The sequence below is a fragment of the Chelonia mydas genome, chromosome 4 (assembly GCF_015237465.2).
Source record: "Chelonia mydas isolate rCheMyd1 chromosome 4, rCheMyd1.pri.v2, whole genome shotgun sequence".
NCBI classification, from domain to species: domain Eukaryota; kingdom Metazoa; phylum Chordata; order Testudines; family Cheloniidae; genus Chelonia; species Chelonia mydas.
The window spans coordinates 45,524,549-45,548,139 of record NC_057852.1 but is presented as its reverse complement, the minus strand read 5'-3'; the positions used below and the strand labels follow the sequence as shown (position 1 = coordinate 45,548,139).

At 40.6% G+C, this 23,591-nt stretch overlaps 1 protein-coding gene and 1 long non-coding RNA gene across 2 annotated transcripts in view; one reads left to right on the top strand and one right to left on the bottom strand.

Annotated features, from left to right (window-relative positions):
• The window catches only part of JADE1 (jade family PHD finger 1), a 99,210-nt gene extending 89,654 nt beyond the window's left edge, over positions 1-9,556 (bottom strand). The window contains exon 1 of the mRNA XM_043545560.1: positions 9,539-9,556. The gene's annotated coding sequence lies outside the window, so the exon portion shown is untranslated. The remainder of the gene's footprint in view (positions 1-9,538) is intronic.
• Positions 1-14,238, top strand: part of LOC119566095 — a 29,542-nt gene extending 15,304 nt beyond the window's left edge. Inside the window, exons 2-3 of the long non-coding RNA XR_005225124.2 lie at positions 9,341-9,430; positions 13,776-14,238. This is a non-coding gene — a long non-coding RNA (uncharacterized LOC119566095). The remainder of the gene's footprint in view (positions 1-9,340; positions 9,431-13,775) is intronic.
• Positions 14,239-23,591: the final 9,353 nt, after the last annotated feature.

The window sequence follows — 23,591 nt, the reverse complement described above, 5'->3', positions numbered from 1 at the left end:
TGATGTACATTTGTTGTGTATGTATACAAATCGTATATTTGCGCACACAAATTGGATAACTGCACACACAAGGGTCAGATCTGTGAGTATAAGTGACTGCACTTGCAAATGTTGGGTTTGTATGCTCATTTTTTGCAGCTGCATCTCAGACTCCTATACCTGGAAAATTTAGTCCATTATATTAACTTTTACATAGTTTACCAATAATGTATTCTGTGTGAAGGGTTTGGAAGGTTTTGTTTGAGGGTGGTGAAAAAGGGTGCTTCATATTTATCTATAGCTACATCAACCTATTTCAGATCTCGGATTCCCCCTATTTGGGGGGAGGGATGGAGGAATTGAGAGATCAGACCATATCCCCTCTCACTCCCCCACAAAAAAGTATTTTCAGTTATCCTTTAATGCACTGTTTATTCATATGACAATTCTGTTCAAAGACCTGGCACCAACCTGAAAAGATTGAGTTATCCAAGTTCTTTTGGGAGGGCTGGTGTGCAAATACATTATGTATGAATGTGAATTAATTTCCCCCCAACAGACATAACATAAAGGACAGGATTAAGAAAATCTCAGGAAAGGCAGAGAGCAGATTTATATGAAGTCCTAAAACAGCACCGTGTAGCTCTATGTTATGGCAAGATCATGCAACATGAGATTCATATGAAAATTAGATGCATTGACAATGTACTTTTCAAAAAAAAATTGGAGGCCCAAAAAGGCACTGCTTAATGATAAGGATTTATTTATGTGAGTCACTTCCTCTAAAACCACATTTCAGATTCTAAAACAGATGAACACTAGAGTCAAGGTTTAAGAGTAGCATGAAAGCAAAATCATCTCCTGTCCAGGGGTTCCAAAATATCTTAGGCTGTCATAAATATAAAGGGAAGGGTAAACCCCTTTAAAATCCCTCCTGGCCAGAGGAAAAATCCTCTCACCTGCAAAGGGTTAAGAAGCTAGGATAACCTCGCTGGCACCTGACCAAAATGACCAATGAGGAGACAAGATACTTTCAAAAGCTGGGGGGAGGGAAAAAACAAAGGCTCTGTCTGTGTGATGCTTTTGCCGGGGACAGAACAGGAATGGAGTCTTAGAATTTAGTAAGTAATCTAGCTAGATATGCGTTAGATTATGATTTCTTTAAATGGCTGAGAAATTAAGCTGTGCTGAACAGAATAGATATTCCTATCTGGTGCCTTTTTGTAACTGAAGGTTTTGCCTAGAGGGATTCTCTATGTTTTGAATCTAATTACCCTGTAAGGTATTTACCATTCTGATTTTACAGAGGTGATTCTTTTTTACTTTTTACTTCTATTAAAACCCTTCCTTTTCAGAAACTGAATGCTTTTTCATTGTTCTTAAGATCCAAGGGTTTGGGTCTGTGGTCACCTATGCAAACTGGTGAGGATTTTTACCAAACTTTCCCCAGGAAGTGGGGTGCAAGGGTTGGGAGGATTTTGGGGGGAAAGACGTTTCCAAACAACGCTTTCCTAATAAATAAACCCAGATAAATGTTTGGTGGTGGCAGTGGAAGTCCAAGGGCAAAGGGTAAAATAGTTTGTACCTTGGGGAAGTTTTAACCTAAGCTGGTAAAAGTAAGCTTAGGAGGTTTTCATGCAGGTCCCCACATGTATATCCTAGAGTTCAGAGTGGGGAAGGAACCTTGACATAGGCCAAAGTTACTTTCTTGCTAGAAAATAACATTGTGCTGTGAGCATTTATCCTACTATTTCAAATTATTAAGCATGGATATATAATTCCTTGCTGCCAGCACTGAGAAGTTCTGCCCAAACAAAAACACTCCAGGCGACGTAAATCTACAGTCTTCACACACAACATAGAACAGCAGTAGGAGATAGGGGAGCTGTCTGCAGCTAAGCTGACAGTGACAAACTTCAGGTTACACAGAAGATCTTGCAAGCCATGCCAACCAATATTACAAGCAAAGCCAGCAATCTGAACCAGCAGCACTCCAGTTCTCACTGCCTGCAGTATATTCCCACCTTCAGCAAAAAATCCTTCAGGGCAGCAAGAACAGCAGTAAACCTGTCATTAGCAGCCACAGTACTGTCACTTCAGCGACTATCATGTGTCAGCAACAGTCTTTAACTCAGCTGTTTGTTTCATTGGGGAAAGTTTTCTTTGATTGTCAGGAAATAGAACATGTACAATGGTCTTTCATAAACACATACAAGCTCTCCAGAGTACAAACAAATAAAACAATCGTGTACTTTGGTAAATGTGTCGCAATTTTTAACCAAAGCAGATGAAGCCTATATGAATAGACCTGCATATAAACTAGTGTGGCATGACTTGCTTGTAATCTGTCATGTACAATACAGCAATTGCCACTCATTTCACTTACTCTGTTCCAACACTGGAAACTAGATTATTTTTAGACATGCTTTATACACAACTGTTTTCAAAGCCCACTGCTAAATTCCTTGAATGGCAGCCAAGGAGTTGGGTGAAAACCTACAAACCTACCTCACCCAGATCAGTACGTTGGGCACTGGCAACTCTAAGCAAAAAAAAGAGCTCTTCCTTCATGACGTATCATCTTTGTGCCAGGGTCAACAGCAATTAAAAACACCTCCACCAGCAGAAGTGAAATTTATCTGTTCTGTAGTTCAATACACTATTTCCTTTCTGTTCGAGTGCTTGCACATGTCCATTCCAATGTAGGTGTGTGCGTGCCCTGCACAGTTGCTGGAATTTTTCCCTTAGTGACATCCATTGGGTCGGTTCTAACATGCCCTGGTGCCTCATGCTCAGAGCGCCAGTATAAAGGTCCCTGCCGAGTCTGCACCTTTTCAGTTCCTTCTTACTGCCTGTGAAAGTTGCTGGAACTTCCCTCATTGCTCAGGCAATCTTTTCCGATAGTTTCCTTCTTTATTTTTGTATATATAGTTCTCGTTGTTTAGTTAGTTTGGAAGTAGTTTTGGTAAATTTTGTAGTTAGTGTATTTTAGACATCTCTATACTTATTGGAGAGACTTGTCTCCTCCCTGACAGGGGTATGCCTTTTGTCACGGGGCTTTAAGCTCTGCTCTTCCTGTGGCAAGTCAATACCATTGAGCGACTCACATTCAAGTTGTCTCAAGTAGGGGAATCTCACAGGAAGGATCATTGTCAGATTTACAGGGAGTTCAAGCCCACAGCAAGGCTGAAGGTCCTCCTGATGGAGGCAGCCCTGAGACCAGCGTAGGAGCCATGATTGGACTCGCCACCGAGCATCTCGGCTTCAGTATGGAGCATGCCTCCTGCCAGTAGAGACCCTCAGCACTGCTCCTCCTTCCTGTTAGCATGGATGACTTACCTCTTCTATGCCTTTCCCCCCATCCCATTAATCCACAAGGTTCTGTCAAAGATCAAGCAGGACCATGCCCGGATCATCCTTACAGCCCCAGTGTGTCCCAGACAGCACTGGTTCACCACCCTCGTAAACCTTTCGGTGGAGCCCCCAGTCAGGCTCCCACTACACATGGACCTGTTCACACAGGATCATGGCCAGCTGCTCCATCCAAACCTCAGCTCTCTTCACATGATGTCCTGGAACCTTCATGGCTGAACCCTGCAGAGCAAGCACGCTCAGAGCAGGTTTGTAGAGTCCTACTGCTCCACAGAAAACTCTCTACTCGGGCAACATACCTGGTGAAGTGGAAACAATTCTCCATCTGATCTGAATGCAGAGTTCCAATTATGCAGTCCTCATTGCATCTTGTTTTGAAATATCTTCTACTCTTAAAACAGACAGGCCTGGCCCTTTGTTCAACCAAGGTCCATCTGGCAGCCATTTCAGCCTTTCATTCCTAGGTTGACAATAAGTCATTTTTCTCAAATGAAATGATCATTTGTTTTCTCAAAGGCCAGGTGTCAAGGTTCCTTCCCCACTCTGAACTATAGGGTACAGATGTGGGGACCTGCATGAAAACCCCCTAAGCTTATTTTTACCAGCCTAGGTTAAAACTTCCCCAAGGTACAAACTATTTTTCCTTTTGTCCCTGGACTTTATTGCTGCCACCACCAAGTGTCTAACAAATATAACAGGGAAAGAGCCCGCCTGGCAACGTCTTTCCCCCCAAAATTCCCCCAAGCCCTACACCCCCTGTCTTGGAGAAGGCTTGATAGAAATCCTCACCAATTTGCATAGGTGAACACAGACCAAAGCCCTTGGATCTTAAGAACAATGAAAAAGCAATCAGGTTCTTAACAGAAGAATTTTAATTGAAGAAAAAGAATCACCTCTGTAAAATCAGGATGGTAAATACCTTACAGGGTAATCAGATTCAAAACATAGAGAATCCCTCTAGGCAAAACCTTAAGTTACAAAAAGACACAAAAATAGGAACATACATTCCATTCAGCACAACTTATTTTATCAGCCATTTAAACAAAACAGAATCTAACGCATATCTAACTAGATTGCTTACTGACTTTTTACAAGAGTTCTGACCTGCATTCCTGCTCTGGTCCCGGAAAAAAAAAAAAAAAAAAAACCACAGACAGAGAGAACCCTTTGTTTCCCCCCACTCCAGGTTTGAAAGTATCTTGTCTCCTCATTGGTCACTTTGGTCAGGTGCCAGCGACTTGTCTTAGCTTCTTAACCCTTTACAGGTGAAAGGGTTTTTCCTCTGGTCAGGAGGGATTTAAAGGTGTTTACCCTTCCCCTTTATATTTATGACACCTGGAGAGGGTATTCCCTCAGATAAAGGTTCCCCCCGGTACCTAAACCTTGTCCTGTTGAAACTGATGAGTCCACCCTTTGAGTCACTAGCAACATGCTCACTATGCACCTCTCCAGGAAGGTGGTCTTTTTGGTGGCCATTATGTCAGCGAGAAGAGTTTCAGAGATTCGGGCACTTACCTCAGAACCCCCCTATACAATTTCTTCAAAGATAAAGTACAGCTACACCTGCATCCAAAGTTCCTCCTGAAAGTGGTTTCTCAATTCCACTGCAACCAATCGTTTTTTTTTAACCAGTATTCTATCCCAAGCCACATGCAGGAAAGAATGACGGCTATCCTCCTTGGATGTCAGATGGGCCCTGGCATTTTTCAGAGGACCAAGCCATTCTGCAGATCTCGCCACAGCTTGTTCAGTGCGATTGCTGAGAGAATGAAAGGGCTCCCCATCTCCACTCTGAGGATTTTGTCTTGGATCCCGTCGTATATCTGGGCATGTTATGACCTCACAGGTGTCCCCCCTCTGCCAAACCTGACCGCCATCCCACAAGGTCTCAGGCCTCTTCAGCAGCTTTCCTAGCTCAAGTTCCTATTTAAGATATCTGCAGGGCAGCAACTTTGTCCTTGGTACACATGTTCTCAGTGCACTATGCCATCCCCCTACAAGCCAGAGACAATGTCTACTTTGGCCACACAGTATTGCAGTCAGCTTGCCCTTTAACTACAAGCCCAACTCCTGGGCAACTGTTTGCAAGTCATCTACATTGGAATGGACATGTGCAAGCACCTGAAGAAGAAAAAAATGGTTACTGATCTTTTGTAACTGTTGTTCTTCGAGATGTGGTGCACATGTTCATTTCAAGACCACCCTGCCAGCCCCTCTCGGAGTGGTTGGTAAGAAGAAACTGAGAGGGTGCGCTCTCAGCAGTCCCTTAGACCAGCAGTATGAGCACAGGCCACCAGGAGGGTACATCACTGAGGGAAAAAATTCCAGCAACTGTGCTTGAGGCACGCACACACCTATATTGGAATGGACATGTGCACCACATCTCAAAGAACAACAGTTACAAAAGGTTAGTAACTGTTTTTTCTCTATTACAGATAATAGCTCATTTTTAAACATCTAGAAAGATTTAAGATGCACTTCATAAAAATCACATTTTGGTACAATTGTAACATTTACACAGAAGCCAAAATGTTGCAGTGCCCAAGATAACTGCATTTTGATTAGCAGCATATGCCTTACAGGTACTTAGAGCATCGAGAGACAAGTACTGAGGGCACTGAGATCTGAGATATTATTCATCAGTCCAGCCACTCAAATTGCAGCAAGTTGGGCCAAGTCGCAATGTGGGAGTGAGGAGGGAAGCAGAGGTGTGGTGGTCAAGAAGCACTGACATTAGGAGTGCAGTTGGTAGTATGGTTGAGAGACAGAAGGAATGAAATGTACTAGCCTCTCAAGGTCATAGTCCTCCACAGTCCTCCAGTATGTGGGAAAGTGATCCCACAGTAGTGACCAAATGTTCTCACCCTCTGTGACTTGAGCTGCTGATTTTAGTCTAATTCCTAGTGTGCAAATATCCATAAAACCCACTATTCCTATTTGGCACTATTTACCACCAGTAGTGGCAGTCAAAGGCTAAAAACTGAATGGGCATGGGGAATGAGTTATTTCCTCATACTAATGGGTGGTCTTTCCAGCACAGAGCAGGCAACACTGGGAAGCCTACTTTGCTGTTATCCTACTACACCTGTGTGTAGTTAGAGGATTAAAAACTCTAGGGCTGTCAATTCTGTACCTTGCATGAGCATTAAAATTAAATTCCCTTAACATGTTAAAAGATAGATAGATCTCACAGAAAATTGGATTAGTCCATCCACTTTTTTGTGGACCTTGGGAAATTTGCTAAGTATTCGAATATTTGTATGTTAGTTGTCAATGAACAACAGTTTTAGCATCTGCCTCTTTTTTAAAAAAAAAATTATTTAATTTTGAATAGGAATATGGAGTGATGTATTTTGAAAATTTCCCCCTGAAATTAAACTGAATTAGCAAAAAAGAATGATAAACATATTTACGTTCTAGTCAATTGCATCTGTATTTGCATACTTGTATGGTGGGCATAATGATTTAAAATTTATTTTTCATTTATAATATAGTAGCACCATTCGCTTCAGTCAGGGTCAATGCCCCGTTGCACTAGTGGTGTACAGATAACAGAAAGATGCAGTCTCTACTCCGAACAGCTTACAAACTAATTTAAAACAAGATGCAAAATATGTTTTGGGCAATGAGAAGGAACGGGGAAGAGAAGACAGGGTGAATATGGGACCACATGGTTACATAGGTTAGCTATTGCACAGCTTGATGGTTTAGGTTAGTTCTGCTTGACTATGAGACTTCCCATACAGACAAATGAGGACTTGGCCTCAGTCACTCCAGCCTTTCTCACTTCCTGGATGGACTATAACAGTGCCATATACCTGGACATGAAGCCTTCAGCGCTTAGGAAACTCCAGCTGGTACTGAATGCTGCAGCACACCTCCTCAGCAATACTAGCTACCATGAACATACCTGTGTTAGTGCTGTCTGCCCCAGCATGCCCCCTGCAGGTCGAACATGGTGCTTCAGGTTCTCCCAGCCTCTGCTTTTCATCACCAGGGTTTTCTGTCTCTCCTGGGAATTCATGTGGCTCAGCCCTCTGGCTAAGTCATATCTCAGTTCAGACCACTTCCTGGGTAACACAAGTCACAAACACAAGGTTTTTCTGCCCTGCTTGTGCTCCTCTTTCGGCCACCCTCTGGGCTCAGTTCCTCCAGTCCCTCTGGGGTACCTTTAAGTCTCTCTGGCTCTGGGATGGAGTCCTGACCCAGCCTGCTTCCCTGGAGCCTGTCTCATAGTTTCAACCCCACTAGGTTACCTTTACACCTTCCCAGCTCTGGGATAGGGCCCTGACTTCCAGGCTCCTTCCCTAGCATCCTTCCAAATGCTCCTTCAGGGTCTTGCATAGAAGCACAACTTGTTTCTTGTGGTTCCTCCCCAAACTAAGATTTCTCATCCCTTTTATGAAGCCCACGTGTTTCAGGCTGGCATTTAACCCCAATTAGTCCTGCCCCCTTAGGCTGGAAGGCAGCTAATTCTGGAATATGTGGGACTAAGTGAACAGGGCTTCCCCCCGGACTTTAAAGGAGCAGACCATCCTGTCACAACATCAGACCTGCCCTCTGCTCTGGCTTCCCATAGAATTCTGAACCAAGTTCAAGGTCTTGCTTCTTATCTTCAAAGTACTCCATGGCCCAGGCCCAGGATACCGAACACCTGAAGCCCCTGAATAAAGACTATGGTTGATAACTTTGCTTCTCATGCATAATGGAACTTTCTACAATAAGTCCGAATAAACTTATCTATGCTTATCTATGTGGGAGACTGAACTTTCTCTAGGGCTGGTCCAAGTCTATGGAATGAACTTCCACAGGAACTAAGGACCATCACAAACCTCACCATTTTCTACTCTATTGTAAGGCACCATCCTTTGATTTTGATGCTAACAAACATGTAGCAACATGTATAATATATAAAAAATTCCAAAACAAAAACACTACGCTGTACATGTCTTCTCCTGGATGGGGAGGATAAGAGAATAAATGTGTGACAGACATTAGTCATGTCACTTAATGTACTACAGGAAGGCACTCAGGTACTATGATGATGAGAGCAGTATAAGAACCTCTATAGAACAGAATCAATATATTTTGAAAACGCTTTTTTCAATCTAGCCTTTATTAGTTGGCCAGTTTCTTGTAGGTGTCATAGGAAAAGGGAGTTATATAATGAGAGACAAGAGCAGTCAAGTAGGGAGGGGCAGACTTATGAAAAGCAAAACTTGAAAGACCTTAATTTGATCTGGTAGAAAACAGGGAGACAGAAGAGGGATCTAAAGAAGGAAGTGACATGACAAGAGATGGCCAAACAGTTTTTGTAGTTTATGCAGATGCTGGGATTTACAAAAATAATGTTTGTCTTAGGAATTAACTGGATTGTTCCAAATACAGTAGCAGATATTTTGAAGAAGAAAAACTTTCCAGAAGATCCTCTGCTGCCCCTCCCTCTCACAAGGTCTTCACTGCAACCCCCAAATTCAAACGACAAAAGCTAGAGACTGGGCTGTGTTATCAGTATGCTTTTTGTACATTTCAAGAATAAATTATAATCATTTCTAGCAGGGGGCAACTTAAGATAAGTTTGTTTGCGAAATTTTCTTGCCTTCTTGCTTGGCTACAGTCAGAACAAAGGGTTTTTTGTTTATTTGGAAACTCAATTGTAAAGATTCCTCACTCTCTCCCAGAGAAACAGTTATTCAGAGAGTCCTTTGTTAAAACATTGGCAGCACATCACTATTGCAGGTGCAACCAGGCAGTTAGATGCCTAAGTGCTATAAAATACACCCACAATTATTTCTGGCACAAAATTGCTGACACAGCATGAGAGGTAACTCAAAATCTAGCAGATTGTCTCCTTTTACTGCATCCACACAATTTCCTTTAATGCTACAAATACTTTTTTTTTAAAAAAGACAATGAACTGACATTGCATTAGCAGATTAAGCAGGCACTACAGCACACTTTGATACTATATTGTTATTTCTCTTTTCAGAAGGCATTCCAGAATTCAGTGGAGTGGTGACATCAGAACCATCTTTGATTCACACTGTTTGCAGGAGAAAGTCTGCTTTGTGAAAAGCAGGTAACTCTGTTTCTTCAACCATGACCTGATTATGAAGCTATATATTATATATATATTTTTTATTCCACTATAACATATGGATTAGAATTTTAAAAAAAGTGTGCTTACCTTATCTTCATCAACATATATCCTTACAGCGATGATTACTGGTGTCACAAGCCAAGTGCATTGAACCAGAGGTCACTGTCTCGAGAGCAGGAACTGTTAAGGAAAGAGAATCAATTATCTTTATCAAGATAATGAAGGAGGGACATTGTTACCCTAAGAGCCTCTCAATGCCAACTGACAGAGTTCACTGTACTAAACAGAAACTCCTATCAGGTCAGACAAACTCACTACACCAAACATACTGCTTTCATGGTATTTATCCAAAAAGAGTCATGTGTCATCCCTAATATAGATTTATATGATTCTGATCTTCATCATCATTGTGAGATGTATGTACAAATGAGATTTAAGGAGTTGTGTGTACATACTGAAAATGTGTTTTTGGGTCTGTGACCCAGGCAGGGATGACAAGCAGGTTTTGCCAGACATAGGAATGTATAGTCACCTGTCTGCCTTGGTTCACATGTAAAATAAGCATTGTAAGCCAACACAATAGGAACTCATTTGCATACAAAGTCAACATGAAGCCAGCACACCAGGGGATACACCACAGGGATCATTCTAACTCCTAGGATAAAACAATGACTTTGGGGAATATAAAGGCAAAAAGACACACCTTCGTCCTTCATTGAGGAAGCAAAAAAGACAGTGATTTTTGCATTCATGAAAGGGGATCCCAGCTACTTTGTTTGGAGATGCTGGGAGATTGGTTTAGGTAAAATAAACTACTTAAGACAAGGATTTTAGCCTGTTAAAGTTAAGTTTAGACTCCAGGAAGGGTGATATACTTTGTTTCATGAGTGGTGGGTGAACCGTGGGCTCAGGAAGGCTAGCCACCGGCCCAGCCCTTCTGTCTGTATTAGAGGTTATAATGATTGATGGTTATAATAATGTAGTACGTATTAAATGTATTAATGTATGATTTGATTTCATCCTGCCAACCACCCTTTTTGATTTCAAGGCAGGAATAGACCAAAATAGTCCTTATGGCTGATTATGGTCACCTTTTGTTTTAGGATAAGATTTCATTACAGTATTTGCTATAAGGGAATTTGGGAATGGGAATTTACAACTATAAAGATGGGGTGTTTTGCCATGAAACTCTGGGTTCAGTCCTGCAAAGCTTCAGAGCACCGGATTGTGACCGACAGAGCCCAGCTCTTCACTTGTGCTCAATCTAACTGGCCATTAGATTGACTCAAGCTACGACAGACTGGTACCTATAAAGACCATCTGCAGGACTGGTGTGTGTGTGTGTTGTGTAATTGAATGTATATGCTAACTGTTGTATTTTCAATAAATGTGGCTTATTGCCTTTTTCCCTGAAAAAGATCCCATGTGCTTCTTATAAACATAACAGCTGAGACAGACATGAGATAGTAGCAATGTGCTTCCGGTCAGGCCAGTAATATATTACTACCTCCCCAAGAGCAAGAGGGTGAGACACTTACTTCCAAGGGCTGCCCGTGCAAAGGCAGAGATAGACAACATAATGTAGCCCATTATTAAGGATTTCCCAATCATGCAGTTGACAGTGGGGTGTAAGTGCTTTATAAACTATGAAGGGTCAGATGGTTGGGAACACAGAGAGGAATTACTGGATACTGTTGCTCCTGAACAAGGGAGTGAGCTGGCCAGTTACATAAAAAATAAAATGAACCAAAAATCCAAATGCACTTTGGTAGCAGGTCTCTCACCCAGCTCCCTAAACATGTAAGACCGCTTGGAATATCTAGCTAAGTGCTAATAGAGTCCCCATTACTACAGAATCTGAGCGTATCCCAAATATTTAAGAATAAAAATAGTAATCATAGTACAGTATTTCTTTTTTTTTCCATTCACTGCCTGTGGGGGAAATAGCTTGATTTGTGCTTTGTGCATGTGTTTGTGTGTGTGTGTGCACGTACGAGACGGAGAGCAAGTGAGCATGAGAGCGCGCACTGAATAAATTAGAGGAGTTTTGCATTTAGTTCCAAGGTAAGTCCAGGATGATTCCCTCCATCCCTGCAGCTTTTTGGGGGTCGGAGAGGAATATTTGAAGATCAACTATATCAAGTACCTCAGAGAGGCCCAGCAGCATGCACGGACTTTAAAGCTAGAAAGGACCACTATAATCATCTGGTCTGACCTCCTGCATAGCACAGCCATAGAATTTCACCACACGATTCATGCATCAAGTCAGTAACTTGTAGTTGAGCTAAAGCATATCTTTTAGAAATACAACCAATCTTGATTTAAAGACTTCAAGTGAAGGAGAATCCACCACATCCCTAGGTGAACTGTTCCAATCATTAATTGCTCTCACTTTAAAATGTGCATTTATTTCTAGCCCAAATTTGTCTAGCTTCAACTTCCAGGCACTGGCTGTTTTTATGCCTTTGTCTGCTAGATTAAAGAACCCTCTAAGATCAGAAATCTCTTCACCATGAAGGTATGTTGGGCATGGATGTACTTCCCTTGTGCATAGACAGGTAGTGGTTATCCAAAGCAACACATGCCATGGCCTGAAGCCTGTTTTACAAGGATCTACTTGTAAAGTGACAAGTAGTGCTGGAGACAGTTATTTCGCTATCTTCTTGATTAGCTTGCTTAGAAAAAAGGAGATTGGCACCAGACAGTAGTTTCAGAAGGCTCCATCAAACAACAATGGCTTCATTGGTTGGACTACTGCTTGCTTTAGGGTGTGGTAGATGCTCCAATCAAAAGAAGGTGTTAATCTGTTAGTCTGTGTGTTCTCTACTCTTTTAGCATCTAGGAAGGGCAAAGTCACAGATAGTGGTCTCAACTGCAATCAATGCTTCCATGGCTTTCTTATGTGAATGAGCCACATTCTTGCAAGGAAGGCATTGTGTTTCCTCCCTTGTCTTTGCTTTATTATTCTTGGTGCCCTGCCAGGGCATCTCAGATGTGGGTGATCTTCTCGGTCAAGTAAGAGGATAAATCCTCACAGCAAATGGTACTGGTTTTTGAGGTTGAGTGGAGGCACTTAGGGTTTAGGAAGCAATCTACAGTCCAGCCACATTCTGTGGGGCATGGCCAAAGAGAAGTATGATCTCTTTACTACCCTCATTGCAGTAGCATAGATTTGCAGGAACTCCTTGTGTCTGTTTATAAAACAACACCAGATTTTCCACCAACACTATGTGTGTTTTCTCACTTTTTCTATCACAGGTCATTTGAAAAGCATGGTGGATCTGTGTGGGTGGAAGAGGGTGACTTAGGGCTAGAGGGCTTGCAGCACTAGGAAAATCAAGGAGTGATTTTAGTGCTTGACTAATTCTTCTGTTTGTTAATATCTTGGCCAAGCAGTCAGCCCCCAAAGAGGAGATTAACACAGCAGGGTATGGTGAACCACTGTGCCTCCCTCAAGAAAGCAACATCTCAGGATGGTGCCTATATACCACAGTGATGGCATAATTAGAAATGGAGGTAGAGGAGTAGGAGGAATAGCTAAGGGCAGGTTGGAGGATATGGATTACGTGAGGACTGGGGAGGGAGCTTTGCATACCTTGTTAGGTAGAGGCCAACTGAATATATGAACTGTCTGATACCTACATTAACCTGAACTCATGGAAATTCTGCCATTAGAAACACTCACCCATTTCAAAGATCTGGGTCTGGAGCAGACTGAAAATCAGCATGTTAAAAATGCAAAAAATACAGTATGGATCGTCTAGATCAAAATTTCTGTTACCTACTGTCAGAATTGTCAGCTGCTTTTAAACTCCATTAAAAGTTTTGGAAAAGCTGACAAAATAGAGTATTCAATCAAAGCAGATTAGAAACAGGATTAGAATTTGCCAGCAAATTAGCTTTAAGGATAAAAGTAGAATTATTTTTCCTTAAATTGTGATGTACAGAGCTCTAGCTTTTAAGAATAAACCATTTTTGGTATGAAAAAAAATCAGATGAGCATTGGCAACTCCATGTATGCCAAGCTTTGGCCTGTTATAATACAGACGAACCAACATGATCAAATCCTGAAAAGTGAGTTTTGTGAATCATAGAAACATAGGGCTAGAAGGGACCTCAAAAGACAATCTAGTCCATCACACTGGGCTGAAGTGGTACCATGTATACCCACATCATCCCTGACAGATATGTGTCTAACCTGTTCTTATAAACCTCCTATGATGGGGATGCCACAGCCTCTCCTTAGAAACCTATTCTAGTGCTCAACTATCCTCATAGCTTGTAAGTTTTTCCTAATATCTAACCTAAATCTCTCTTGCTGCAGGTTAACCAGATTACTTCTTTACCAGATTACTACCTTCAGTGGACATGATGAAAAATTGATCACCATCTTCTTTGTAACAGCCGTTAACATATTTGAAGACTTGTCATGTCCCCCGCCACCCCACCCCAGTCTTCTTTTCTCAAGACTAAACATGCCCCATTTTTATAACCCTTTCCTCATAGGTCATATCTTCTGAACCTTTTGTATCACTGAAATTCTCCAGAGTCAAATGAAAATCAAGATGTTGAAAATAAAAGCAGCGATAAACCACTTTAGATACAGTCATAAGTGCTCCATTTGTCTGTTCAAACTGCATGATAAAATTTGGAGAATTATGCTGAAATTGACAGGATTTAAAGAATATGACAAGAACCTAAGGAAACTGCCCTGAAAAGAAGAGTTTCAACTTGATACAATGTGTAATGGCTGAAATATCAAACCTGAAAAATTAGCTATTGTAATAATAAAATATTTTAAACCAATATTGTAGTGTCATAAACCATTATTAAAAAATGAGAGCACTATGTCCTGAACATGTTCATATTCTGAGAAGCTTTTTAAAAGTTTGTTTGGTCTTGTCATCTGTATTTGCTATGTGTTCACATGTTGAAGTGTTCTCCAACTGGTTTCTGGATGTTACAATTCTTGACATCTGATTTACGTCCATTCATGCTTTTGCGTAGAGACTGTCCGGTTTGGCCAATCTACATGACAGAGGGGCATTGCTGGCACATGATGGCTATATCACATTGGTAGATGTGCAGGTGAACAAGCCCCTGATGGTGTGATGTGGTTAGGTCCTATGACAGTGTCCCTTGAATGGATATGCGGACAGAGTTGGCAACGTGGTTTGTTGTAGGGATAGGTTCCTGGGTTAGTGTTTTTGTTGTGTGGTGTGTAGTTGCTGGTGAGTATTTGCTTCAGGTTGGGGGGCTGTCTGTAAGCGAGGACTGGTCTGTCTCCCAAGGTCTGTGAGAGTGAGGGATCGTCCTTCAGGATTGGTTGTAGATCCTTGATGATGCACTGAAGAGGTTTTAGTTGGGGGCTGAAGGTGACGGCTAATGGCATCTGTTACATTCTTTGTTGGGTCTGTATGTAGTAGATGACTTCTGGTACCCTTCTGGCTCTGTCCATCTGTTTCTTCACTTCAGCACGTGTAGTTTTAAGAACTCTTGATAGAGATCCTGTAGGTGTTTGTCTCTGTCAATGCGATATATGCCATCATGTGCCAGCAATGCCCCTCTGCCATGTACATTGGCCAAGTCTCTATGCAAAAGATTAAATGGACTCAAATCAGACGTCAAGAATTATAACATTCAAAAACCAGTTGGAGAACACTTCAACCTCCCTGGACACTCAATAACAGACTTAAAAGTGGCAATTCTTCAACAAAAAAAAACTTCAAAAACAGACTCCAATGAGAAACTGCAGAACTGGAATTAATTTGCAAACTGGACACCATCAAATTAGGACTGAATAAAGACGGAGTGGATGCGTCACTACAAGAACTAAAAACTAATTTCTCCATGCTAATTTTCCCCCTACTGTTACTCACACCTTCTTGTCAACTGTTTGAAACAGGTAACCACCCTAATTACCACTACAGAAGTGATTTTTCCTCCTATTGAATATAGCCCACTTTAATTGAATTGTCTTGTTAGAATTGGTAAGGCAACTCCCATCATTTCATGTACTATGTGTGTGTGTATTTATATATATATATCTTTCTACTGTATTTTCCATTCCACACATCTGACGAAGTAGGTTTTAGCCCACAAAAGCTTATGCCCAAATAAATGTGTTAGTCTCTAAGGTGCCACAAGTACTCCTCATTGTTTTAGTGAATTTAGTGTTTGTGAAAGGTGCCAAACTGACAGCTCTGGAGAACTAACTCTGTTTGTCCACAGACCAGGTACAGCCTGAATAAATTTAGAGTAAGCTTCTTCACACAACTCTAACAGGGGGCCTGATTTCTGACCTGGAAAGATAGCTTATAGGATAAAAGGATAGTTTCAGTTCACATATTCACTCAGTATTTGTCCTTTCTGCTGAGACAGCCAGCAAGAGCATCCACTAGGTTGTTTTATGTTGTGGATAACTGCCTATGAAGAACTGGACTGAGAACACAATTCATTTTACATATGTAGCAAGATAGGCTTAGTCAACTTCACAATAAAATGTTGATTGGATAGTCACAGTCTTTAAAATTACCTGGCCAGAATCTGAAACAGTGAAGAAAGCAAGTAATAGGAGGGATTACTTCAAGTGCTGTACTGAACACAAAGTATGCAACAGTTACCTTCCCTGTCAGAACAAATAACTTCAGCTCAAGACACCTCACTACAAATTTTTCATTGGAATCCTTACCTAAGAAGAGACCCTTCAAGAGGTACTGTCCTTCATTCAGTGGAACTAGAAGAATTTGGCTGCATAGACAAACAACTTGGAGGAATAAAAAGCAGGGAGCTTTTTAAAGGAATTGGGTGGGGAGAGAAGGAGAGGGCATCATAGGTCAACCGTATGGGAGACTGGAACTTTCACAAGCATCTTCACTATATTTTTTATTTTGCTAAGAAACCAAAATGGACATAGCCCACAAACCATCCATGGATAAAAATATGAGGGCATGGGAGAAGTTGTGTACTGTAATGTGCCATCTTTGTAGTATCAAGAAAATGCCAGTGGGGGAAAGACTGCAGCCCCATTAACTGCATGACAAACAATTCCTGATTTGCTTGCACTAGACACTGAAGAAAAATTCACCACTAATAATAAATTTCCAAACTTGAGAGTTGAAACCTCAACTTTAACTTTTGCATGGATATATTTCTAGTGTTTGTTCATTTGATCAATAAGCATTGGAAAAACTATCCCAAGTTGCTAACATGAGAAACCAAGTCTATTTGGTTGATTACATGATATCTTTAAATTTAGATGATTGATCTCATGAGAGACTAACAGGCTACCTTTACTGTCACTTAGACCTGATGATGCAGCGCTAAAGGACACTTTTCCTAATGTGTGGATAGCTTTGAGAATTCTGCTCACGCTGACGGTCACAGTCATGAGTGGTGAGTGCAGCTTTTTGAAGCTCAGGCTCATTAAAACACATCTTTAGTTGATGATGGCCAATGAGAGACTGAAATTGCTTGCTATTTTATCACTTGAAAATGCCATTGGCCAGTCTTTGATCTGACGGCATGCTTCAATTTGCAAGGGCAAAGGCGAGAAAAACGACCTTTGGAACTAAAGGACTAGGGTTAACATTTTAAGGCTGTCACGTATTGTAACACTGTTTAATACTGGTCCACACAATGTTGGTGCACAGTTCAATTTCCTGATGTTAGTACATTTTAGTTATTCTTAAAATTAAAAGGTTTCTATAAGCTTAGAGGAAACTTTTTTTATTTGCTTATATATGGCATGACTAAATACATATTTACAGATCCTAGTGTGCAGGTTTATTTTCTTGTATGACAGGGATAAATCATGTATGCAAATAACGCATCAAAGTTGTGAAATGGGCTACAAATGCAATAAAAAACAAGGAATTCAAAAATTTAACAAATGGAGGAAGGGGCACCAAAGATACTCCTCACCTGGGATGCCATTTGATCTAGGGATGGCCCTGGCCACAGGTGCCCTATCTGCACAGTACTCCCACTACTGCCACCACTGGTAGAGCTGAACTAGAGGTAGCAAGAGTCAGACATAAGATGTAAAAAGGTTAGTTTGGACAAGGCTTCTGAAGGCTTACCATCGTATGCAGTTTATTCTGAACTCTGTCCGAAGGGGAGGGGAACGGGTAGTTTGAGAAACCATTTATTGCCTTGTTTATTCCTCACCCACAAACATTATCCCTTAATTAATGAAGGCTTCATAATGAAACACAGTTTGCTGCAAAAACATAGTGCCTGATCCAGTGCTTCTTATCTGGGCACTGGGAATTTTGCCTCAAGTAGTAGTGTGTGATCAGCCCGCATATTTTTGCAAATAATTTACAAAGTGTGTGTAACTTTGCACAACTCTTCCTTTCTCTATAGTGAGAGCTCAGTTTAGAGAGATTTAGAGATTTAAAGCTTTAAATCTTAACATATGGTTGAGCAGAACAGCAACAAAGGATTCATAATTAGGTGTATAGTTTTCCGTCATGCATGAACAAGAGTAAGTTATTTGTTGAGCTTGGTTTAGTTTTAAAACAATTTAGGTATTTCAAGCATATTCAGCTCAGAAAAATTTAATGTAGCATCAGGGAGAATTACAAACTCTTTTCTTTATTTGGTCTTGCAGGACAATGAAATGAGCACAGTATTAGGAAACAGCAGTACGTTGAGATAAGCAGTCATTTAAACAGCTACCTTGTGCCGAAGACAAAAGACAGAGAAAGAAACAAGTAACAAATATTGTGGAGTCCCAGTAGACACTTCATAGTTAAGACTGCAATTGTGTTTCCATAATAGGTTCAATTACCATCCTTTCCTCAAAAATCCACTAAAAATAATCTTTATTTTAAGACTGGAGGTTAGATTTGGGACTCTGCAAAATTTGAAGTGAATTGGACAAGGGATTCCTAAACTAGAACACCTTAAGTAGATTGTATTTGAATTCTGATGAAAACCTTACATATATATAGTACACACTACACACTTGCCATTTGAGAAGGGACTGTGCAAGCTGCAGGAGAGGGTATGTGCTGCCACTGCAGAGACACATTAAGCCCAAATGGAGCACTGTAATTAAGAATCTGCGACTGCCCAAAGGGGTAAATCCTGCCTTAATCCAGGACTAAGAAGCTGAAACTGCAGATGCATTCAAGACTGTTTATTATTGATGGAGTTTAGTTCCTTTTAAACATTTAGGAAATATGTTGTATTCTCACTGACTGATTGTTCTTTTCATTGACACCAAGGTTCTGCCTATGCTAAAAGGTACTGGAAAAGATCTGTGCATCTGAGTAATTCCTGCTCCCCAAAAGGGAGGAAAGAGTTTGGAAGAACCTTGCAGAAAAAGGAATCTTCACCACACAAGTCACAATTCTGCACCAGATTATGGTGATAGAGAAAATAAGGCAGCTGAGCTGACAACAGGGCAGGGGTCAGCAACGTGTCCATACACAGACACAAGTGTCCGTGGTAAAAATTTTGAGGTCCCATGGTAATTTTTCAAAAAACATTGAATGACTGAATGACATAACCCCTACAATGTCCATCACTAAATAGGGTAATTTTGTCAAGTGTCCACCACGCAACATGGTGGTGCTGACCCCTGCAATTAGGGTAAGCCAAACTCTACCTTAACACAATGTTCGATTCCAAACCAGAGCAGAAGCAAATGTGCTTGCCTGCGGGCTTCATGCTCACTCACAGTGTGATGCTGGTAAACCAGGTGCCAGCTCTTGCAAAGTCTGTAGACATCAGCTGAGCAATGACAAATTCGTATGGAAACCAGACCAGCTCACCTATACGTTAATATTGTTCAACTTGTAAGAATGTGTTTAGTCTCTATGAAATGCTTGTAAGTTGCTGCATGCATTAATCTTAGTTGTAATGTCTGTTTCCCATGCTACAAGGTAGAAAATAAATTTGTTGTATAATTGTAAAAATACTTGCTCTGAACTTGTGAGCGCAGACAGGAAGAGTGGCTCCCCCTACCCATCCAGGAGGACTATCGAAATTAAGTGGGCCATTATATGACAAAAGCTTTGTTGCTTGCCCCATCCACCCATGGAGAAGTAAATTCAGAAGGCCTCATCCCATTGGTTTGAATGCTGGAAGAACGAAATAAAGCTAGCTGACAAAGATTTTTCATTTCTTTAGGAAAATAGGAACTAAGCTATATAGTTATCCCACAACAAATTCAATACAATCACTTTCTAAGGACAAAATTAGGAGCAGAAAACTGTCTTTTTCCCTTTGATATCCAAGAATTTATCATCAAAATACTACAGCCCATGAAATTACTTTTCAAGTTGCACTTTCTGCATTTTCATTCTGTAGTCTCGTAGTTTTATGTTAAAAAAAAAACCCACAAACAAACAAACAAAACCTTCCTACGGCAACTTTTCCACTGGTACAGTGATCCTTAACAGCACAAAATGGGATTACAATACTCAGTGAGGTTAATACATAATCACAAAAGCAAAACTACATAACTAAATTTAAACATGGACATTAACTTATTAGTATTTAATAAACTAATCTAGGTCACATTACACCTAAAGGCCCAGTATTCTACATCCACTGTAATCAAAGCACTACAATCTACACTGGTAGATGGATATTTTTTTTTAATCACAATTATTTGTTTAACATTAAACAAAGTGCAAAACTAAAAACTGCTATTTTCATCAGATATTTTTAAGCAATTGAGGCTTCTACCTGTGCAACAGTTGCAACATAGGCAAAAATGTATCTGCAATCATTTTTCCTAATTTACCCCACTGGAAACAAACTTGCCAGATAAAAAAGCAAATATGACCATTTGCATATCATGATCTCCATGATACTTTGAGCAGCAGCATTATTTCCAACCCTCATCTTTATTATTTCACTTGACCGATGTTATAAGGTGTGAAATTAGGAGGTGTTTGGAAGTGCAGCATTGTACTTAGCACAGAAATTGTTCTATGAATCCCCCAACTGTCTTTGTGCAATGTGTCTGTATACTGTAATCTCAATTCTTAGCATGCAGATATGTGCAACTGAATTGGAAAGCCAGTTTGAAAACTTGTAATTGTTACAGCAATTAAACCTCAGTTTTCCTTTAAAAAAGCCAGTTAATGAATTGTATAGACAATTCCAGCACATCTGTTTATTATATGGAAGCAAATACAAAATGGTGTGGGTGTACGAACGATAGGCAGACAGTCACAAGAATTGAGAGATGAGACAAACTCACAAAGAGACATACAGGGACAGAGAGATAACTAATTCTGTACAATATGAACTTGTATGAATTTGAACTTCTGCAGGGTCATGATCCACTGGTAGACTGCAGCTCATTTTTTGGGACTCACTTTGTGACACACTGACCCGAGAACCCCTTGCTGCTAACTGGGTTACAAAATATCTTGATTCTGGTATGTATATATGTATTCTCTGGTTCACCAAACAATATCATGTGAGGTCTTAAATAAAAACTGGGGTGACAATGGTCACTAATATCACTGTGAAATGTATGTACAAATACTATATAAGGAGTTATGTTTAAATACTGAAAATGTGATTTTAAAGTCTGTATCAAGGCAGGGGTGAACCACAGGTTTTCACTTGACCAGGAGGTAAGAAACAGCTCGCTCTCTCTCTCTGGCAGATGTAAATTAAGTATTGTAAGCTAACATAATTGATACACATTTACATACAAAATCAGAAGTTAGCAAAGATATGAAGTCAACATGGAAGCAGCACACAAGGAAAACAAACAAGCTTTGAGAGAAGAAGATACCCCATCATCCTGCACCTAGGAATTTAATGGCAGTGTGTTTACATTCATGAAAAACAGGAGCTCTAGACAATCTTGGTTGAAATGCTACAGAGGACTTTGTGGGTGAGATAAACATTTTTGGACAGAAGGTTAGTTAAGTTTCATCTCTAGAAAACGTGATGATTTTGTTTTATAAGTAATCATTTGTTTCCGATATTCTTACTCACAATCACTTGAATATTGAATCTTTGATAATAAAACAGATATATTTACAGTGAAAATCAGAGTAAGTACTGTGATATTAAGCAAGATGCTGATCCTGAGTTGAGTCAGACAAGCTGGTGTGTACACTATACATTTAGAGATAGCAGATCTGGTATTTCTGAGAGCGTTCAGTGGATATGGGGCAGGGAATGCTTCAAAGTACCCCAGTCCCTGAGTCCCACCTATTTTTAATCTGCAAGGCAAAGTAAGGGCTAGCCAGACTGGAGGAGAGTGCTTGGGAACTAATAGGCTAATGGTGTCAGGGAGTTGACACCCAGTTAAGCACAAGCAAGGCTCCCTCACCCTGAAGGCAGGTAGGTAACAAGGGAACTCTCAGGCCTGGTTACCCCAAGAACTGTCACTGTCATAAAATCCATTTTCTTGAAAACCTTTGTTGGTATTTACACATCTGATAATATGGGGGACTGGAATTGGGTGGGGTGGATTCTTCCGGGGGAGGTGAGGAGGTAAAACTAGTGAATTTACTATTTATGAAAGATACTGGATTGACAACCGTGAAGTCACCTATTTATTCCCAGAACAAGCACATCAGGGGCTGGGGCAGTGTAACCTTCTTCAAAATACTCTGCCAGTGTGCCTCAACTTTGATCTGGAAGGATCACCTCTTGGGAAGATAACAGATAGTGGTCAGAAGATAGTTCATTCTCTCTACCACTCTTTACTGAGACTGCCAGCAACAGCTCCACTTAATGCCAGTTGTGGTGCCGCATTTGAACATTTGTCCAATAAATTACAGGCTTAGGCCACTAATTAATTTCATTTCCTCAATTGTTCTTAGATGCTTATGTTGCGACTGTGACCCAGAACTTTTCCTCATCTGTGCCTCTGACCTGGCCTCATGTTCCTCCTAGCTGGCTGAGATAGCAAGGAATGCCTTGCTCTACCGCTGACAATAAAAAAGCTCCCACAAAAGAAGGTCCTCTCCAAACTACACTGGAGCACACAATTGTCTGACTGTCCACAAAGAATGAATGCTTAATACAGATGATCTTGCTAATTACCACGGAGAGTCAAACCTCTTATTCTGGGGCAAGCAATCTTGTTTGTTTGTTTTTTGGATGCAGACTTTGCTACCAGTACTACCTATGTCTATGCCACCTTGAGGTTACATTACTACAATGTGCCCTGCTGTGGGATGTGTTGCTCTAAATCTTAGGAGAATTCAGAAACAAATTGACACAATATGTAACTTCCTGCTTAATAAGTAGTGTTTCTGAGCGACACCACTTCAAATTGGTGAGATTTGGGGATGAAGGATGCTAAATTGGTGCTCCCTAATCTGGGAGATTTTCAGCAGAGTTGTCTTTGATTTTAAATCATTAACTGGTATGAGACCTAGCTACCTAAGAGATGGCTTGTGTCCTTTTGTGATACCTACTGCAGTTAAGTGGAGATGCTCAACCCCTTGATTTAAAAGAGAGGTGTTGGGAGGTCATTTTTTGTGAAGGATCTTTGAATCTAGAACTCATTCTGCCTGAGATGTGGCTCATTGTGTTTTTCTGGAATTTGTTTTTTTGGAGGGGGGCTGGGAGAGAGAGAGAGAGTTGAGGCATGTTTAGTAGTTAGATATATGTAAGAGGGTTATTGTTTTGGATGAACATTATTTTTGATCTGATCTGATTTGATTATTTTTGGACTTAAAAAAATTGTTTAAATATATGTATACATATTTGAGGATCTTAGGAATAGATACTATAAAAAAAGTCTAAATAAATAAAGCACCCTTAAAGTTAGGCTTCCAAATAAGTGTCCTGACTTTAGTGGGGACTTGATACTTCTAAAAATTTAGGAGCCTAAACAAAGTTTAGGAGCTCACATTTTGGCCAAAATAAATAAGGATATTTGGCCACTTGAGACCTGGCCTAGTTTTAAAATCAGTCAAATAGCAAGAAAGATTCTGAATTTCTATTGCAGCCTCCATGACCCACCCTTCCATGAGTATTATTTTTCCCTCTGTCTAAAGTAAGTATATTCTGGCCTGGTCTACACGAGGAAATTAGGTCAGTATAATTACATCACTCAGGAGTGTGAAAAATCCATACTCCTGAGCCATGCAGTTAAACTGACCTAACCATAGTGTAGACAGTGCTAGATCAATGGACAATTCTC